At 44.0% G+C, this 18166-nt stretch overlaps 14 non-coding genes across 14 annotated transcripts; all 14 read left to right on the top strand.

The window, feature by feature from the left end:
• The first annotated feature begins 100 nt into the window (after positions 1–100).
• On the top strand, positions 101–172 carry TRNAA-UGC (transfer RNA alanine (anticodon UGC)). Its single transcript has one exon. It is a non-coding gene; the product is annotated as a tRNA-Ala (tRNA).
• A 1339-nt stretch (positions 173–1511) lies between these two features.
• Positions 1512–1583, top strand: TRNAA-UGC (transfer RNA alanine (anticodon UGC)). Its single transcript has one exon. It is a non-coding gene; the product is annotated as a tRNA-Ala (tRNA).
• Positions 1584–2361: 778 nt separating this feature from the next.
• Positions 2362–2433, top strand: TRNAA-CGC (transfer RNA alanine (anticodon CGC)). The gene has a single exon. It is a non-coding gene; the product is annotated as a tRNA-Ala (tRNA).
• Positions 2434–3108: 675 nt separating this feature from the next.
• TRNAA-UGC (transfer RNA alanine (anticodon UGC)) lies at positions 3109–3180 on the top strand. Its single transcript has one exon. It is a non-coding gene; the product is annotated as a tRNA-Ala (tRNA).
• A 1339-nt stretch (positions 3181–4519) lies between these two features.
• Positions 4520–4591, top strand: TRNAA-UGC (transfer RNA alanine (anticodon UGC)). The gene has a single exon. It is a non-coding gene; the product is annotated as a tRNA-Ala (tRNA).
• A 778-nt stretch (positions 4592–5369) lies between these two features.
• On the top strand, positions 5370–5441 carry TRNAA-CGC (transfer RNA alanine (anticodon CGC)). The gene has a single exon. It is a non-coding gene; the product is annotated as a tRNA-Ala (tRNA).
• Positions 5442–6116: 675 nt separating this feature from the next.
• TRNAA-UGC (transfer RNA alanine (anticodon UGC)) lies at positions 6117–6188 on the top strand. The gene has a single exon. It is a non-coding gene; the product is annotated as a tRNA-Ala (tRNA).
• A 1340-nt stretch (positions 6189–7528) lies between these two features.
• TRNAA-UGC (transfer RNA alanine (anticodon UGC)) lies at positions 7529–7600 on the top strand. The gene has a single exon. It is a non-coding gene; the product is annotated as a tRNA-Ala (tRNA).
• A 778-nt stretch (positions 7601–8378) lies between these two features.
• On the top strand, positions 8379–8450 carry TRNAA-CGC (transfer RNA alanine (anticodon CGC)). The gene has a single exon. It is a non-coding gene; the product is annotated as a tRNA-Ala (tRNA).
• Positions 8451–9125: 675 nt separating this feature from the next.
• TRNAA-UGC (transfer RNA alanine (anticodon UGC)) lies at positions 9126–9197 on the top strand. Its single transcript has one exon. It is a non-coding gene; the product is annotated as a tRNA-Ala (tRNA).
• Positions 9198–10537: 1340 nt separating this feature from the next.
• TRNAA-UGC (transfer RNA alanine (anticodon UGC)) lies at positions 10538–10609 on the top strand. Its single transcript has one exon. It is a non-coding gene; the product is annotated as a tRNA-Ala (tRNA).
• Positions 10610–11387: 778 nt separating this feature from the next.
• On the top strand, positions 11388–11459 carry TRNAA-CGC (transfer RNA alanine (anticodon CGC)). The gene has a single exon. It is a non-coding gene; the product is annotated as a tRNA-Ala (tRNA).
• Positions 11460–12134: 675 nt separating this feature from the next.
• On the top strand, positions 12135–12206 carry TRNAA-UGC (transfer RNA alanine (anticodon UGC)). Its single transcript has one exon. It is a non-coding gene; the product is annotated as a tRNA-Ala (tRNA).
• Positions 12207–13546: 1340 nt separating this feature from the next.
• TRNAA-UGC (transfer RNA alanine (anticodon UGC)) lies at positions 13547–13618 on the top strand. Its single transcript has one exon. It is a non-coding gene; the product is annotated as a tRNA-Ala (tRNA).
• Positions 13619–18166: the final 4548 nt, after the last annotated feature.

The raw sequence follows: 18166 nt of genomic DNA, 5'->3' as shown, positions 1-18166 counted from the left end.
GCTTTGGAATTCTAGTGGGAGGGCTTGGTGCCGAGATCAAGGGTGCCGCACTATGTACTGTTTTGTGAGGAAAAAAAGGCACACAGTCTAGGTTAGCAAGGGGGATGTAGCTCAGTGGTAGAGCGCACGCTTTGCATGTGTGAGGCCCTGGGTTCAATCCCCGGCATCTCCAGCCTTTGCTTTAAACCGGCCTTGTCGGCACATGGTGAGATGGTTGTGACCAGGTGCAAAACCCTGCTGAGTGCTTCTCTGGACGGGGCAAAATTAGTGGCAGCAATCAAGATTTTTCTTGGAAGCATACTAACCACATATTTCGACTTGCGGTTGACATTGGCTGTCTACTGTACATGTGAAGCTTATAGGATGACTCCACTTTCATGGGAAGCAAATAAGAAAATATAGCATATACAATTGCAACACACGCCGTATTAAAAAGGGACCTTTCCATTTCAAACTGCAGCACTGTCATTTTCTGTACAATTCAATGCAATAAGGCAACCTGAAGGAGTTGCGTACAAAGTTGGTATAGGGAACACCCTCAGAGATGTCATTTACTGCTTGTGTGATTGGCTCACTGATTTTCCCAGATGTCTGCACTAAGATACAAGTCAGATTCTAGTCATCCTCTGCAACAAAAATGTCAGCTCACCTGAGATTCTCCTCAAGGGTTAATCACATCTAAGGGAACGCAGGCCATGACACTCTCCCCATTATAGCCCCGCAAGTGCTTCATCTGATCTGAAGAAAAAAAAAAAAGAAAAATCACTCCCGTTCAGGAATCAGTCCTGCACAAGACATGATCTAACAAAGAGCAATTTCTTCAGAGCAGAAACAGGTAGGACTCTGCAACAAAGTTTGTTCAAATCCTTGCAATGTACACTGATCGCCAAAGGGAATTGTTTTTTTCTCAACAAAAGAGGAGTTATTCTTTTAAAGGCACGGTAAACCTTCCTCCCTGCAAAAATGATGCACTGATCATGTAGTTTGATAGTGTCATTTGTTGAACTGTCTGCACAGTCTATAGTAGAGTAAATCTTCACATTCCTGTTTCAGCAGATTCTGTTTGTGCTGAAACATGAGGCATTCGGCATGGCTTTGCATGGGTTAATGCATGACCCCTCTCTGTAGTGTGGAAACTGACACTTCCTGTGAAGAAACTACATTTCGCATAATCTCTGGCTCTCTCAGACTAGTGCTCATGCAGGTGAGAGCCACACAGTAATTAGATGTGACACAGGTACAGAGAGAACTCACTCGTGCAGCCGGGAGACGATGTGTCGTCAGCTAACTGACAAACACAAATCAGAAGAAACTGGGTTTCTTTTGGCTCTTGAAGGCCGATAGTCCTTCCTGGAAAAAAAAAGGAAGCTCTGTTTGGTTTTGGGAAGGGATGGAGGCCCTGAGAACTGCTAGTGTAACACAGATGTGAGGGACTGCTGCAAAGTTAAAGGTTGCAACATCGGGTAGAGTTTTGTGGAAAAAATAAAGGCACAGAACCCTCTACACAAGAGGGGGATGTAGCTCAGTGGTAGAGCGCACGCTTTGCATGTGTGAGGCCCCGGGTTCAATCCCCGGCATCTCCAACCAATCCTTCACGATGAGGCAGAATGGTCCCCTGGGCGAAGCCCCCACCCGGCTCCCCAAATGAGCTCTTTGCGCAATACAGACTTAATGGTAAACGCAAGACTGGAAGGCCGTTTCCCTTTTATACAGTAAATATGCAAAGCCCAATGGAGGAACATTTTTCAATCTGGAGACTCTGGGAGCCTCTTAACCGACACACACAAATCATGATAAACAGGCTTACTTCTGTCTCCCAAAGGTTACAGGTGCTCCACAGCTAATTTTTCAGAGGACGGTGAAAGGTGTGTGAAGGAGCCCTCAAAATAGCACTCTCTTGAAACTCAGTAATCTAAGCAGTAATTGGTCGATTCCATACTTCATTTTCCAGTCACTCCCTGATCGTCATGACTCATGACATACTGAAATCAATGCCATAGCAGTCTGCACTTCCACATATTGGCTGCTTTTGTACATGTACTACTACTATGATAAATTCCCCCGTAGACTGTGTAAACTGACTATTGCGGAAGGACAAGCATCCCTTGGCCAAGCTCGTATAAATATCCGGGTGGCACTTATGATACTCCAAGGGAAGCAGCCGCAACTCAGATGCTGCTACACAGGTACATGACTAAAAAACATTTTGCCACAACAACCCTTACATACACATTTCTGGGCTCACCCTCCTAAGCCATTAGCATGTAGGAGTGGAGAAGACAGACTGGGGTTGTTAACTTTGACCTTTGTCTCATTTTGCACTTTTGCATCACACGAAGCATAGCACCACAACAGAGCATGGGGGATGTAGCTCAGTGGTAGAGCGCATGCTTCGCATGTGTGAGGTCCCGGGTTCAACCCCCGGCATCTCCACCCTTTATCTCAAACAGAGTTAAGTCACCCTCCAGCACATGCTGCTTTGCCTAATGATCAGCGCAATGGACTTTGACCCTGATGAGAACTTGTCTGGATTGGTAAAAAATGGTGGCATTAATAGGAAACAAGCCGCAAGGAAGAATTCCCTAGAAAGCATTCTGTCCGCTCTATATCGACTTGTTGTTAACGTTGGCGCCTTGCTGTTCCCATGAAAAGTGCATGCAAACCATGTGCTTTGTAGCTATTTGTCCAACAGCTACCTCACAGTGGAAATGGGCAACCAAACTTCTCCCTGCACTGTCAAATGCAAAAATCTACATTTTAACCATCTGAATCTCCATTGTGTCTGCGTCTCTTTATGGTCTGTTGGAAAGGGAATTTGTGTTTCTCTTCTTCCTTTTGCAAAAACAGCCAGTCTTCATTGTTTCCATGAGTTTCTGGTAGCCAGCTGACAAACACAAATAGGAATAAGCCGGGTTTCTTCTGTCTCTCCAAAGTCCAAGTTCCTCCTGAAAAGAAAAAAAAAACCAAGCTGTGGTTGGAATTGGGAAGTGAAGGAACCCAAACTACTGCTTTGGAATGCTAGTGGGAGGGCTTGGTGCCGAGATCAAGGGTGCCGCACTATGTACTGTTTTGTGAGGGAAAAAAAGGCACACAGTCTAGGTTAGCAAGGGGGATGTAGCTCAGTGGTAGAGCGCACGCTTTGCATGTGTGAGGCCCCGGGTTCAATTCCCGGCATCTCCAGCCTTTGCTTTAAACCAGCCTTGTCGGCACATGGTGAGATGGTTGTGACCAGGTGCAAAACCCTGCTGAGTGCTTCTCTGGACATGGCAAAATTAGTGGCAGCAATCAAGATTTTTCTTGGAAGCATACTAACCACATATTTCGACTTGCGGTTGACATTGGCTGTCTACTGTACATGTGAAGCTTATAGGATGACTCCGCTTTCATGGGAAGCAAATAAGAAAATATAGCATATACAATTGCAACACACGCCGTATTAAAAAGGGACCTTTCCATTTCAAACTGCAGCACTGTCATTTTCTGTACAATTCAATGCAATAAGGCAACCTGAAGGAGTTGCGTACAAAGTTGGTATAGGGAACGCCCTCAGAGATGTCATTTACTGCTTGTGTGATTGGCTCACTGATTTTCCCAGATGTCTGCACTAAGATACAAGTCAGATTCTAGTCATCCTCTGCAACAAAAATGTCAGCTCACCTGAGATTCTCCTCAAGGGTTAATCACATCTAAGGGAACGCAGGCCATGACACTCTCCCCATTATAGCCCCGCAAGTGCTTCATCTGATCTGAAGAAAAAAAAAAAAGAAAAATCACTCCCGTTCAGGAATCAGTCCTGCACAAGACATGATCTAACAAAGAGCAATTTCTTCAGAGCAGAAACAGGTAGGACTCTGCAACAAAGTTTGTTCAAATCCTTGCAATGTACACTGATCGCCAAAGGGAATTGTTTTTTTCTCAACAAAAGAGGAGTTATTCTTTTAAAGGCACGGTAAACCTTCCTCCCTGCAAAAATGATGCACTGATCATGTAGTTTGATAGTGTCATTTGTTGAACTGTACGCACAGTCTATAGTAGAGTAAATCTTCACATTCCTGTTTCAGCAGATTCTGTTTGTGCTGAAACATGAGGCATTCGGCATGGCTTTGCACGGGTTAATGCATGACCCCTCTCTGTAGTGTGGAAACTGACACTTCCTGTGAAGAAACTACATTTCGCATAATCTCTGGCTCTCTCAGACTAGTGCTCATGCAGGTGAGAGCCACACAGTAATTAGATGTGACACAGGTACAGAGAGAACTCACTCGTGCAGCCGGGAGACGATGTGTCGTCAGCTAACTGACAAACACAAATCAGAAGAAACTGGGTTTCTTTTGGCTCTTGAAGGCCGATAGTCCTTCCTGGAAAAAAAAAGGAAGCTCTGTTTGGTTTTGGGAAGGGATGGAGGCCCTGAGAACTGCTAGTGGAACACAGATGTGAGGGACTGCTGCAAAGTTAAAGGTTGCAACATCGGGTAGAGTTTTGTGGAAAAAATAAAGGCACAGAACCCTCTACACAAGAGGGGGATGTAGCTCAGTGGTAGAGCGCACGCTTTGCATGTGTGAGGCCCCGGGCTCAATCCCCGGCATCTCCAACCAATCCTTCACGATGAGGTAGAATGGTCCCCTGGGCGAAGCCCCCACCCGGCTCCCCAAATGAGCTCTTTGCGCAATACAGACTTAATGGTAAACGCAAGACTGGAAGGCCGTTTCCCTTTTATACAGTAAATATGCAAAGCCCAATGGAGGAACATTTTTCAATCTGGAGACTCTGGGAGCCTCTTAACCGACACACACAAATCATGATAAACAGGCTTACTTCTGTCTCCCAAAGGTTACAGGTGCTCCACAGCTAATTTTTCAGAGGACGGTGAAAGGTGTGTGAAGGAGCCCTCAAAATAGCACTCTCTTGAAACTCAGTAATCTAAGCAGTAATTGGTCGATTCCATACTTCATTTTCCAGTCACTCCCTGATCGTCATGACTCATGACATACTGAAATCAATGCCATAGCAGTCTGCACTTCCACATATTGGCTGCTTTTGTACATGTACTACTACTATGATAAATTCCCCCGTAGACTGTGTAAACTGACTATTGCGGAAGGACAAGCATCCCTTGGCCAAGCTCGTATAAATATCCGGGTGGCACTTATGATACTCCAAGGGAAGCAGCCGCAACTCAGATGCTGCTACACAGGTACATGACTAAAAAACATTTTGCCACAACAACCCTTACATACACATTTCTGGGCTCACCCTCCTAAGCCATTAGCATGTAGGAGTGGAGAAGACAGACTGGGGTTGTTAACTTTGACCTTTGTCTCATTTTGCACTTTTGCATCACACGAAGCATAGCGCCACGACAGAGCATGGGGGATGTAGCTCAGTGGTAGAGCGCACGCTTCGCATGTGTGAGGTCCCGGGTTCAACCCCCGGCATCTCCACCCTTTATCTCAAACAGAGTTAAGTCACCCTCCAGCACATGCTGCTTTGCCTAATGATCAGCGCAATGGACTTTGACCCTGATGAGAACTTGTCTGGATTGGTAAAAAATGGTGGCATTAATAGGAAACAAGCCGCAAGGAAGAATTCCCTAGAAAGCATTCTGTCCGCTCTATATCGACTTGTTGTTAACGTTGGCGCCTTGCTGTTCCCATGAAAAGTGCATGCAAACCATGTGCTTTGTAGCTATTTGTCCAACAACTACCTCACAGTGGAAATGGGCAACCAAACTTCTCCCTGCACTGTCAAATGCAAAAATCTACATTTTAACCATCTGAATCTCCATTGTGTCTGCGTCTCTTTATGGTCTGTTGGAAAGGGAATTTGTGTTTCTCTTCTTCCTTTTGCAAAAACAGCCAGTCTTCATTGTTTCCATGAGTTTCTGGTAGCCAGCTGACAAACACAAATAGGAATAAGCCGGGTTTCTTCTGTCTCTCCAAAGTCCAAGTTCCTCCTGAAAAGAAAAAAAAAACCAAGCTGTGGTTGGAATTGGGAAGTGAAGGAACCCAAACTACTGCTTTGGAATGCTAGTGGGAGGGCTTGGTGCCGAGATCAAGGGTGCCGCACTATGTACTGTTTTGTGAGGGAAAAAAAGGCACACAGTCTAGGTTAGCAAGGGGGATGTAGCTCAGTGGTAGAGCGCACGCTTTGCATGTGTGAGGCCCCGGGTTCAATCCCCGGCATCTCCAGCCTTTGCTTTAAACCGGCCTTGTCGGCACATGGTGAGATGGTTGTGACCAGGTGCAAAACCCTGCTGAGTGCTTCTCTGGACGGGGCAAAATTAGTGGCAGCAATCAAGATTTTTCTTGGAAGCATACTAACCACATATTTCGACTTGCGGTTGACATTGGCTGTCTACTGTACATGTGAAGCTTATAGGATGACTCCACTTTCATGGGAAGCAAATAAGAAAATATAGCATATATAGAATTGCAACACACACCATATTAAAAAGGGACCTTTCCATTTCAAACTGCAGCACTGTCATTTTCTGTACAATTCAATGCAATAAGGCAACCTGAAGGAGTTGCGTACAAAGTTGGTATAGGGAACGCCCTCAGAGATGTTTTTTACTGCTTGTGTGATTGGCTCACTGATTTTCCCAGATGTCTGCACTAAGATACAAGTCAGATTCTAGTCATCCTCTGCAACAAAAATGTCAGCTCACCTGAGATTCTCCTCAAGGGTTAATCACATCTAAGGGAACGCAGGCCATGACACTCTCCCCATTATAGCCCCGCAAGTGCTTCATCTGATCTGAAGAAAAAAAAAAAGAAAAATCACTCCCGTTCAGGAATCAGTCCTGCACAAGACATGATCTAACAAAGAGCAATTTCTTCAGAGCAGAAACAGGTAGGACTCTGCAACAAAGTTTGTTCAAATCCTTGCAATGTACACTGATCGCCAAAGGGAATTGTTTTTTTCTCAACAAAAGAGGAGTTATTCTTTTAAAGGCACGGTAAACCTTCCTCCCTGCAAAAATGATGCACTGATCATGTAGTTTGATAGTGTCATTTGTTGAACTGTACGCACAGTCTATAGTAGAGTAAATCTTCACATTCCTGTTTCAGCAGATTCTGTTTGTGCTGAAACATGAGGCATTCGGCATGGCTTTGCACGGGTTAATGCATGACCCCTCTCTGTAGTGTGGAAACTGACACTTCCTGTGAAGAAACTACATTTCGCATAATCTCTGGCTCTCTCAGACTAGTGCTCATGCAGGTGAGAGCCACACAGTAATTAGATGTGACACAGGTACAGAGAGAACTCACTCGTGCAACCGGGAGACGATGTGTCGTCAGCTAACTGACAAACACAAATCAGAAGAAACTGGGTTTCTTTTGGCTCTTGAAGGCCGATAGTCCTTCCTGGAAAAAAAAAGGAAGCTCTGTTTGGTTTTGGGAAGGGATGGAGGCCCTGAGAACTGCTAGTGGAACACAGATGTGAGGGACTGCTGTAAAGTTAAAGGTTGCAACATCGGGTAGAGTTTTGTGGAAAAAATAAAGGCACAGAACTCTCTACACAAGAGGGGGATGTAGCTCAGTGGTAGAGCGCACGCTTTGCATGTGTGAGGCCCCGGGTTCAATCCCCGGCATCTCCAACCAATCCTTCACGATGAGGCAGAATGGTCCACTGGGCGAAGCCCCCACCCGGCTCCCCAAATGAGCTCTTTGCGCAATACAGACTTAATGGTAAACGCAAGACTGGAAGGCCGTTTCCCTTTTATACAGTAAATATGCAAAGCCCAATGGAGGAACATTTTTCAATCTGGAGACTCTGGGAGCCTCTTAACCGACACACACAAATCATGATAAACAGGCTTACTTCTGTCTCCCAAAGGTTACAGGTGCTCCACAGCTAATTTTTCAGAGGACGGTGAAAGGTGTGCGAAGGAGCCCTCAAAATAGCACTCTCTTGAAACTCAGTAATCTAAGCAGTAATTGGTCGATTCCATACTTCATTTTCCAGTCACTCCCTGATCGTCATGACTCATGACATACTGAAATCAATGCCATAGCAGTCTGCACTTCCACATATTGGCTGCTTTTGTACATGTACTACTACTATGATAAATTCCCCCGTAGACTGTGTAAACTGACTATTGCGGAAGGACAAGCATCCCTTGGCCAAGCTCGTATAAATATCCGGGTGGCACTTATGATACTCCAAGGGAAGCAGCCGCAACTCAGATGCTGCTACACAGGTACATGACTAAAAAACATTTTGCCACAACAACCCTTACATACACATTTCTGGGCTCACCCTCCTAAGCCATTAGCATGTAGGAGTGGAGAAGACAGACTGGGGTTGTTAACTTTGACCTTTGTCTCATTTTGCACTTTTGCATCACACGAAGCATAGCGCCACAACAGAGCATGGGGGATGTAGCTCAGTGGTAGAGCGCACGCTTCGCATGTGTGAGGTCCCGGGTTCAACCCCCGGCATCTCCACCCTTTATCTCAAACAGAGTTAAGTCACCCTCCAGCACATGCTGCTTTGCCTAATGATCAGCGCAATGGACTTTGACCCTGATGAGAACTTGTCTGGATTGGTAAAAAATGGTGGCATTAATAGGAAACAAGCCGCAAGGAAGAATTCCCTAGAAAGCATTCTGTCCGCTCTATATCGACTTGTTGTTAACGTTGGCGCCTTGCTGTTCCCATGAAAAGTGCATGCAAACCATGTGCTTTGTAGCTATTTGTCCAACAACTACCTCACAGTGGAAATGGGCAACCAAACTTCTCCCTGCACTGTCAAATGCAAAAATCTACATTTTAACCATCTGAATCTCCATTGTGTCTGCGTCTCTTTATGGTCTGTTGGAAAGGGAATTTGTGTTTCTCTTCTTCCTTTTGCAAAAACAGCCAGTCTTCATTGTTTCCATGAGTTTCTGGTAGCCAGCTGACAAACACAAATAGGAATAAGCCGGGTTTCTTCTGTCTCTCCAAAGTCCAAGTTCCTCCTGAAAAGAAAAAAAAAACCAAGCTGTGGTTGGAATTGGGAAGTGAAGGAACCCAAACTACTGCTTTGGAATGCTAGTGGGAGGGCTTGGTGCCGAGATCAAGGGTGCCGCACTATGTACTGTTTTGTGAGGGAAAAAAAGGCACACAGTCTAGGTTAGCAAGGGGGATGTAGCTCAGTGGTAGAGCGCACGCTTTGCATGTGTGAGGCCCCGGGTTCAATCCCCGGCATCTCCAGCCTTTGCTTTAAACCGGCCTTGTCGGCACATGGTGAGATGGTTGTGACCAGGTGCAAAACCCTGCTGAGTGCTTCTCTGGACGGGGCAAAATTAGTGGCAGCAATCAAGATTTTTCTTGGAAGCATACTAACCACATATTTCGACTTGCGGTTGACATTGGCTGTCTACTGTACATGTGAAGCTTATAGGATGACTCCACTTTCATGGGAAGCAAATAAGAAAATATAGCATATATAGAATTGCAACACACACCATATTAAAAAGGGACCTTTCCATTTCAAACTGCAGCACTGTCATTTTCTGTACAATTCAATGCAATAAGGCAACCTGAAGGAGTTGCGTACAAAGTTGGTATAGGGAACGCCCTCAGAGATGTCATTTACTGCTTGTGTGATTGGCTCACTGATTTTCCCAGATGTCTGCACTAAGATACAAGTCAGATTCTAGTCATCCTCTGCAACAAAAATGTCAGCTCACCTGAGATTCTCCTCAAGGGTTAATCACATCTAAGGGAACGCAGGCCATGACACTCTCCCCATTATAGCCCCGCAAGTGCTTCATCTGATCTGAAGAAAAAAAAAAAGAAAAATCACTCCCGTTCAGGAATCAGTCCTGCACAAGACATGATCTAACAAAGAGCAATTTCTTCAGAGCAGAAACAGGTAGGACTCTGCAACAAAGTTTGTTCAAATCCTTGCAATGTACACTGATCGCCAAAGGGAATTGTTTTTTTCTCAACAAAAGAGGAGTTATTCTTTTAAAGGCACGGTAAACCTTCCTCCCTGCAAAAATGATGCACTGATCATGTAGTTTGATAGTGTCATTTGTTGAACTGTACGCACAGTCTATAGTAGAGTAAATCTTCACATTCCTGTTTCAGCAGATTCTGTTTGTGCTGAAACATGAGGCATTCGGCATGGCTTTGCATGGGTTAATGCATGACCCCTCTCTGTAGTGTGGAAACTGACACTTCCTGTGAAGAAACTACATTTCGCATAATCTCTGGCTCTCTCAGACTAGTGCTCATGCAGGTGAGAGCCACACAGTAATTAGATGTGACACAGGTACAGAGAGAACTCACTCGTGCAACCGGGAGACGATGTGTCGTCAGCTAACTGACAAACACAAATCAGAAGAAACTGGGTTTCTTTTGGCTCTTGAAGGCCGATAGTCCTTCCTGGAAAAAAAAAGGAAGCTCTGTTTGGTTTTGGGAAGGGATGGAGGCCCTGAGAACTGCTAGTGGAACACAGATGTGAGGGACTGCTGTAAAGTTAAAGGTTGCAACATCGGGTAGAGTTTTGTGGAAAAAATAAAGGCACAGAACTCTCTACACAAGAGGGGGATGTAGCTCAGTGGTAGAGCGCACGCTTTGCATGTGTGAGGCCCCGGGTTCAATCCCCGGCATCTCCAACCAATCCTTCACAATGAGGCAGAATGGTCCACTGGGCGAAGCCCCCACCCGGCTCCCCAAATGAGCTCTTTGCGCAATACAGACTTAATGGTAAACGCAAGACTGGAAGGCCGTTTCCCTTTTATACAGTAAATATGCAAAGCCCAATGGAGGAACATTTTTCAATCTGGAGACTCTGGGAGCCTCTTAACCGACACACACAAATCATGATAAACAGGCTTACTTCTGTCTCCCAAAGGTTACAGGTGCTCCACAGCTAATTTTTCAGAGGACGGTGAAAGGTGTGTGAAGGAGCCCTCAAAATAGCACTCTCTTGAAACTCAGTAATCTAAGCAGTAATTGGTCGATTCCATACTTCATTTTCCAGTCACTCCCTGATCGTCATGACTCATGACATACTGAAATCAATGCCATAGCAGTCTGCACTTCCACATATTGGCTGCTTTTGTACATGTACTACTACTATGATAAATTCCCCCGTAGACTGTGTAAACTGACTATTGCGGAAGGACAAGCATCCCTTGGCCAAGCTCGTATAAATATCCGGGTGGCACTTATGATACTCCAAGGGAAGCAGCCGCAACTCAGATGCTGCTACACAGGTACATGACTAAAAAACATTTTGCCACAACAACCCTTACATACACATTTCTGGGCTCACCCTCCTAAGCCATTAGCATGTAGGAGTGGAGAAGACAGACTGGGGTTGTTAACTTTGACCTTTGTCTCATTTTGCACTTTTGCATCACACGAAGCATAGCGCCACAACAGAGCATGGGGGATGTAGCTCAGTGGTAGAGCGCACGCTTCGCATGTGTGAGGTCCCGGGTTCAACCCCCGGCATCTCCACCCTTTATCTCAAACAGAGTTAAGTCACCCTCCAGCACATGCTGCTTTGCCTAATGATCAGCGCAATGGACCTTGACCCTGATGAGAACTTGTCTGGATTGGTAAAAAATGGTGGCATTAATAGGAAACAAGCCGCAAGGAAGAATTCCCTAGAAAGCATTCTGTCCGCTCTATATCGACTTGTTGTTAACGTTGGCGCCTTGCTGTTCCCATGAAAAGTGCATGCAAACCATGTGCTTTGTAGCTATTTGTCCAACAACTACCTCACAGTGGAAATGGGCAACCAAACTTCTCCCTGCACTGTCAAATGCAAAAATCTACATTTTAACCATCTGAATCTCCATTGTGTCTGCGTCTCTTTATGGTCTGTTGGAAAGGGAATTTGTGTTTCTCTTCTTCCTTTTGCAAAAACAGCCAGTCTTCATTGTTTCCATGAGTTTCTGGTAGCCAGCTGACAAACACAAATAGGAATAAGCCGGGTTTCTTCTGTCTCTCCAAAGTCCAAGTTCCTCCTGAAAAGAAAAAAAAAACCAAGCTGTGGTTGGAATTGGGAAGTGAAGGAACCCAAACTACTGCTTTGGAATGCTAGTGGGAGGGCTTGGTGCTGAGATCAAGGGTGCCGCACTATGTACTGTTTTGTGAGGGAAAAAAAGGCACACAGTCTAGGTTAGCAAGGGGGATGTAGCTCAGTGGTAGAGCGCACGCTTTGCATGTGTGAGGCCCCGGGTTCAATCCCCGGCATCTCCAGCCTTTGCTTTAAACCGGCCTTGTCGGCACATGGTGAGATGGTTGTGACCAGGTGCAAAACCCTGCTGAGTGCTTCTCTGGACGGGGCAAAATTAGTGGCAGCAATCAAGATTTTTCTTGGAAGCATACTAACCACATATTTCGACTTGCGGTTGACATTGGCTGTCTACTGTACATGTGAAGCTTATAGGATGACTCCACTTTCATGGGAAGCAAATAAGAAAATATAGCATATATAGAATTGCAACACACACCATATTAAAAAGGGACCTTTCCATTTCAAACTGCAGCACTGTCATTTTCTGTACAATTCAATGCAATAAGGCAACCTGAAGGAGTTGCGTACAAAGTTGGTATAGGGAACGCCCTCAGAGATGTCATTTACTGCTTGTGTGATTGGCTCACTGATTTTCCCAGATGTCTGCACTAAGATACAAGTCAGATTCTAGTCATCCTCTGCAACAAAAATGTCAGCTCACCTGAGATTCTCCTCAAGGGTTAATCACATCTAAGGGAACGCAGGCCATGACACTCTCCCCATTATAGCCCCGCAAGTGCTTCATCTGATCTGAAGAAAAAAAAAAAGAAAAATCACTCCCGTTCAGGAATCAGTCCTGCACAAGACATGATCTAACAAAGAGCAATTTCTTCAGAGCAGAAACAGGTAGGACTCTGCAACAAAGTTTGTTCAAATCCTTGCAATGTACACTGATCGCCAAAGGGAATTGTTTTTTTCTCAACAAAAGAGGAGTTATTCTTTTAAAGGCACGGTAAACCTTCCTCCCTGCAAAAATGATGCACTGATCATGTAGTTTGATAGTGTCATTTGTTGAACTGTACGCACAGTCTATAGTAGAGTAAATCTTCACATTCCTGTTTCAGCAGATTCTGTTTGTGCTGAAACATGAGGCATTCGGCATGGCTTTGCATGGGTTAATGCATGACCCCTCTCTGTAGTGTGGAAACTGACACTTCCTGTGAAGAAACTACATTTCGCATAATCTCTGGCTCTCTCAGACTAGTGCTCATGCAGGTGAGAGCCACACAGTAATTAGATGTGACACAGGTACAGAGAGAACTCACTCGTGCAACCGGGAGACGATGTGTCGTCAGCTAACTGACAAACACAAATCAGAAGAAACTGGGTTTCTTTTGGCTCTTGAAGGCCGATAGTCCTTCCTGGAAAAAAAAAGGAAGCTCTGTTTGGTTTTGGGAAGGGATGGAGGCCCTGAGAACTGCTAGTGGAACACAGATGTGAGGGACTGCTGTAAAGTTAAAGGTTGCAACATCGGGTAGAGTTTTGTGGAAAAAATAAAGGCACAGAACTCTCTACACAAGAGGGGGATGTAGCTCAGTGGTAGAGCGCACGCTTTGCATGTGTGAGGCCCCGGGTTCAATCCCCGGCATCTCCAACCAATCCTTCACGATGAGGCAGAATGGTCCACTGGGCGAAGCCCCCACCCGGCTCCCCAAATGAGCTCTTTGCGCAATACAGACTTAATGGTAAACGCAAGACTGGAAGGCCGTTTCCCTTTTATACAGTAAATATGCAAAGCCCAATGGAGGAACATTTTTCAATCTGGAGACTCTGGGAGCCTCTTAACCGACACACACAAATCATGATAAACAGGCTTACTTCTGTCTCCCAAAGGTTACAGGTGCTCCACAGCTAATTTTTCAGAGGACGGTGAAAGGTGTGTGAAGGAGCCCTCAAAATAGCACTCTCTTGAAACTCAGTAATCTAAGCAGTAATTGGTCGATTCCATACTTCATTTTCCAGTCACTCCCTGATCGTCATGACTCATGACATACTGAAATCAATAAATTTCAAAATAAGTGAGCGCTTAAAAACAACTAATATAAAATCACAAAGTGTAAAAGAAGAGAACAGCAGCTGAACACCAAAGAGGTACCATATAAACCTTCTCAATAGAAATGTATACAAGGGAGAGGTGCAGCGCTATCTATATGAATATACTTATATACTTAAATATAAATATAAATATAAGTCAATAAAAAGTGCTATTATAGTGCAAATGGTGACTAAATGGTAAATTCAGTCCATAACGTGCTCAGAATCCAAAAGAGTCCTTTAAGAGCTCCAGTCCCTGGATTCGTGGATAAGGTGATAAAAGTAAGAATTGCGCACTCACCAAATGCGCAATTCAAATGCGCATTAACAGCTGATATTCCAGGGTCCTCATATGGATCTGGTCAGGTCTGGTCATAGAAAGCCCTCCGCCACCTGGTAGTGTACTCCACACTTAGAGGAAAAAGCCGTTCTGCAGATGTAAAGGACTCTCACCAGAGCCCAAAGAACAAAGGAGGCCAAATAGTGTGATACCAGATAGGTAAGGGGTGTTTATTCCCAAAAACACACAATATAGTATACAGGCAGAGGCAGGAAGGATACTGACCATACACTGGATATGTAAATAATGGATGGCCGCCGGGGCCCTCGTGGCGCCGGTCGGCGTGACGTCACACCGCTTGTAGCCGCTCCCTGACGCGTTTCGTGCGAAGGCACGTAGTCATAGGGGGTTTAGCTTACAGCAGCGGACGTCAGTGTAAGCCCTAAATAGGGAAAGTGGCGCATGCGCTGTAATCGCGCGCCATTTTCCCTTCAACATATGTCTCCGTATCGGGCGCCATTTTCATGTAGCCCGCCAAACAGCGCATGCGCAAGCGCTGTCAGCGCGGAGTAAGCAGCATAACAATGATCACCAGGGAAAGGTGTGTAGCCCAGCAACCAGTGCACGGAGACGATTAATAGTAGTCTCAAGGGCAATTTAAACACCATCATTACCAGATTACTAATTATCATAGCAAAGTGATCATCAAATGGACATCTTATCCAAAGCCTAGAGATTAATGAAAACGAACAGTATGCCCACAAATTAATCAGCATAATGATCAATGTGTTAATCAGCCATACGAAAAACATTATAAAAATGTCAAATGATCCGGTTAAAAATGAGGTTATATCTGGTGGTCATTGCTAATGCCACACTCTTTAATACAAAATACCAAAAACCAGAAACATATGACATGATACATATGACATGATGCATATATAAAACATGAGTGAAATCACACAATAAAAACACACAATAAAACAAATTAAAACCACATATAAAATATATTTATATAGAGGAACATTTCACCTCATATATAATATATAAAAATATGTAAAAATATATGTAAAAATGATGATATCACTATGACCCAAAACCACAAAACCAAAAGAGGGCAAAAGACAATAAGATAATGGAGTAAAAAGAGATAATGGAATAAAAGACACTAACTGTTGTCAATGAAACAGTTAATGTCCATGTCTATGTTAAGTCCTTTAGGACGCATACAGTCAATTTGATAGATCCATTTAGTTTCCATCTGGGAAACCGCTTTCTTTTTATTCGTTCCCCTCCAATGGTTTTGTACTACATCTATTCCTACAAATGTTAGGGAAGATGGGTCTCTGTTATGATGAGTCCTATAGTGCATTGACAACGAGTGCTCTTTATAGCCTTTTTTCACATTATTAACGTGTTCCCGCAGTCGATCCCTAAGTCTCCTGGTAGTACGACCTACGTACTGTTTCTTGCACGGACATTGCAAAAGATAAACTACATATCTGCTATTGCATGATATGAAGTTGTTAATCTTGTAGTTTTTCCCAGTACTAGTAGACGTAAAGTCATCAATCTTCTTTTTCCTATGTCCATTGCATGTGCATATTATACAATTATTGCACGGGAAAAATCCGACCATATTATTAAAAAACGTGGTTTTAGTAGGTGGATTGATGATATTGGGGGCTATAGTATTTCTCAAAGGTTGTGCCCTCCTGAACATAATCTCCGGCTTATCCGGCAAGATCCTCGCCAAAACTGGATCCGCTTTCAGAATTTTCCAATTTTGGTTAATTATTCTCGTGATAGTTTTGAACTGAGCAGAAAATGTGGTCACAAAAGGACAAATCTTGGAAGGTTTACAGGTGGGATTATCAGTCAATAATGACTCCCTGTCCATATTTGCCACCTCTTGCATGATACGGGTAAGGTGAGATTGCTCGTATCCTTTTTCAATAAACCTATCACGCAAAATCGAGGCCTGTACGTGGTAAGTGTCCACTGAGGTACAGTTTCTCCGGATTCTGAGAAACTGACCCTTAGGTACATTTGAAAGCCACAATGGATGGTGGCAACTGCTAGTAGGAATGTAGCTGTTGCGATCAGTCTCCTTAAAAAAGGAAGAGGTCGCAACAGCTCCATTGGAGTTAATTAATGTTAAATCTAGAAAGTTAATGTTAGTCTTACTATATTCATAGGTAAGTCTGATATTGAGCATGTTATTATTGAGAGTCCCAAAGAAGTTCACAAGTGCTTGTTCTTCTCCTCTCCACAAGAGCAAGATGTCATCTATATATCGTTTATAGAAAACGAGCTCGGGCCAATCCCTGGCATAAATGACATCTTCCTCCCACCTGGCCATGAATAGGTTGGCCAGGCTGGGAGCAAACTTTGCTCCCATGGCCACGCCCCTTTTTTGAAGATAAAAAGTACCATCAAACCAAAAATAGTTTGTAGTCATAGTGAAATCTAAAAGAGTAAGAATAAAAGTTTGATGCAGAACAGACAACTCAGATTCTTTCAGGTAAAATTCAACTGCTTCCATACCATGGGAGTGATCAATACTGGTATACAATGATGTAACGTCTGCCGTTACTAAAAATGTATCCCCATCCAAAGGAAGGCTCCTAATTTCTTGTAAGACCTGCTTCGTGTCCCTAAGATAGGCAGGCGTAGTCCGTACCAAAGGTTGCAGGAAGCAGTCAATGTATTGTCCAGCTCTGGAGCACAAGGATCCAATCCCACTAATGATGGGTCTACCAGGAGGGTTCAGTGGGTCCTTATGCACCTTCGGAAGGATATACATAACTGGTAGTCTAGGAGCAGAGGGACATAAAAACTGTCTCTCTTTTTTATTTATTATTTTATTCTGGTATCCTTTGGTAATGATATCCTTGAGAGATTTCTTATACATATTTAAAGGGTTTTTTGACAAAACACAATATGTCTCAGTGTCACTAAGGATGTTCTGCACTTCCCTGGTATATTTTTCTTTATCCATTATTACAACACCTCCTCCTTTGTCGGCGGGGCGTATGACTAAATCCTTACGGTCAAGGAGGGAGTCAATCGCTATGGAAACTTCCCGATTATTATTGTAGTTCCTAGTTTTAACGCCAGCCAAATCCTTGAGAACTGTCTCAGACCAAGGTTATAGAATTAACCAATTCATAAAACCTGCTCATTACCATAATAAAAAGCCTAATAAAGGGCGTAATAACAATAAAATGAATGTCCATTATAATCCCCCTGTAAACAACTATAATTCCCCTGCAAACTATTATGGCACACCATCAAAAGATGGTAACTGGAGGCCATCTGGCCCCAGAACATATGGTGAAAACCAAGGGGGGTATCAATACCAATATCAATATAATCCACCAAATGGTCCTAGAGTGTACAATGAACAACAGGGGGGATACCAGCATGACCCACCTTTTGGCACTAATGTTTATTTTCCGCCTCCATCTAGTAACCCTAGACATCAGGGTGATAATTCTAACTCTAAATCAACCCCGGTGCATTTTTTAGGGGAGGGGAATACGCGCAAGAGAAGCGCTCGAACAGAGGACAAAGGGGAGGCAAAAGGGTCAATAAACCCAAAAAAGAGAAAAACGTAAAAGAAAAGGGTATTTTTAATCTCAGTGGAAAGGAACTCACACCCCTAGAAATGGGTTTATTGGACAAGGGATTAAAATTTGCCCCACATAAGAAACTTGATAAGTTCCACACATTCATTGATGTACATAGATTTATTAGGTCATTATCATTGAAAAGGTATTTTTCCCAGAACCCTATCATTAGGAATGCACCCAGCACTAACACTCA

This window comes from Staurois parvus, unplaced genomic scaffold, assembly GCF_062004578.1.
Source record: "Staurois parvus isolate SC_StPar_1 unplaced genomic scaffold, SC_StPar_1.0 ptg000402l, whole genome shotgun sequence".
Classification (NCBI taxonomy): domain Eukaryota; kingdom Metazoa; phylum Chordata; class Amphibia; order Anura; family Ranidae; genus Staurois; species Staurois parvus.
This window is presented reverse-complemented; position numbering and strand designations above follow the sequence as displayed.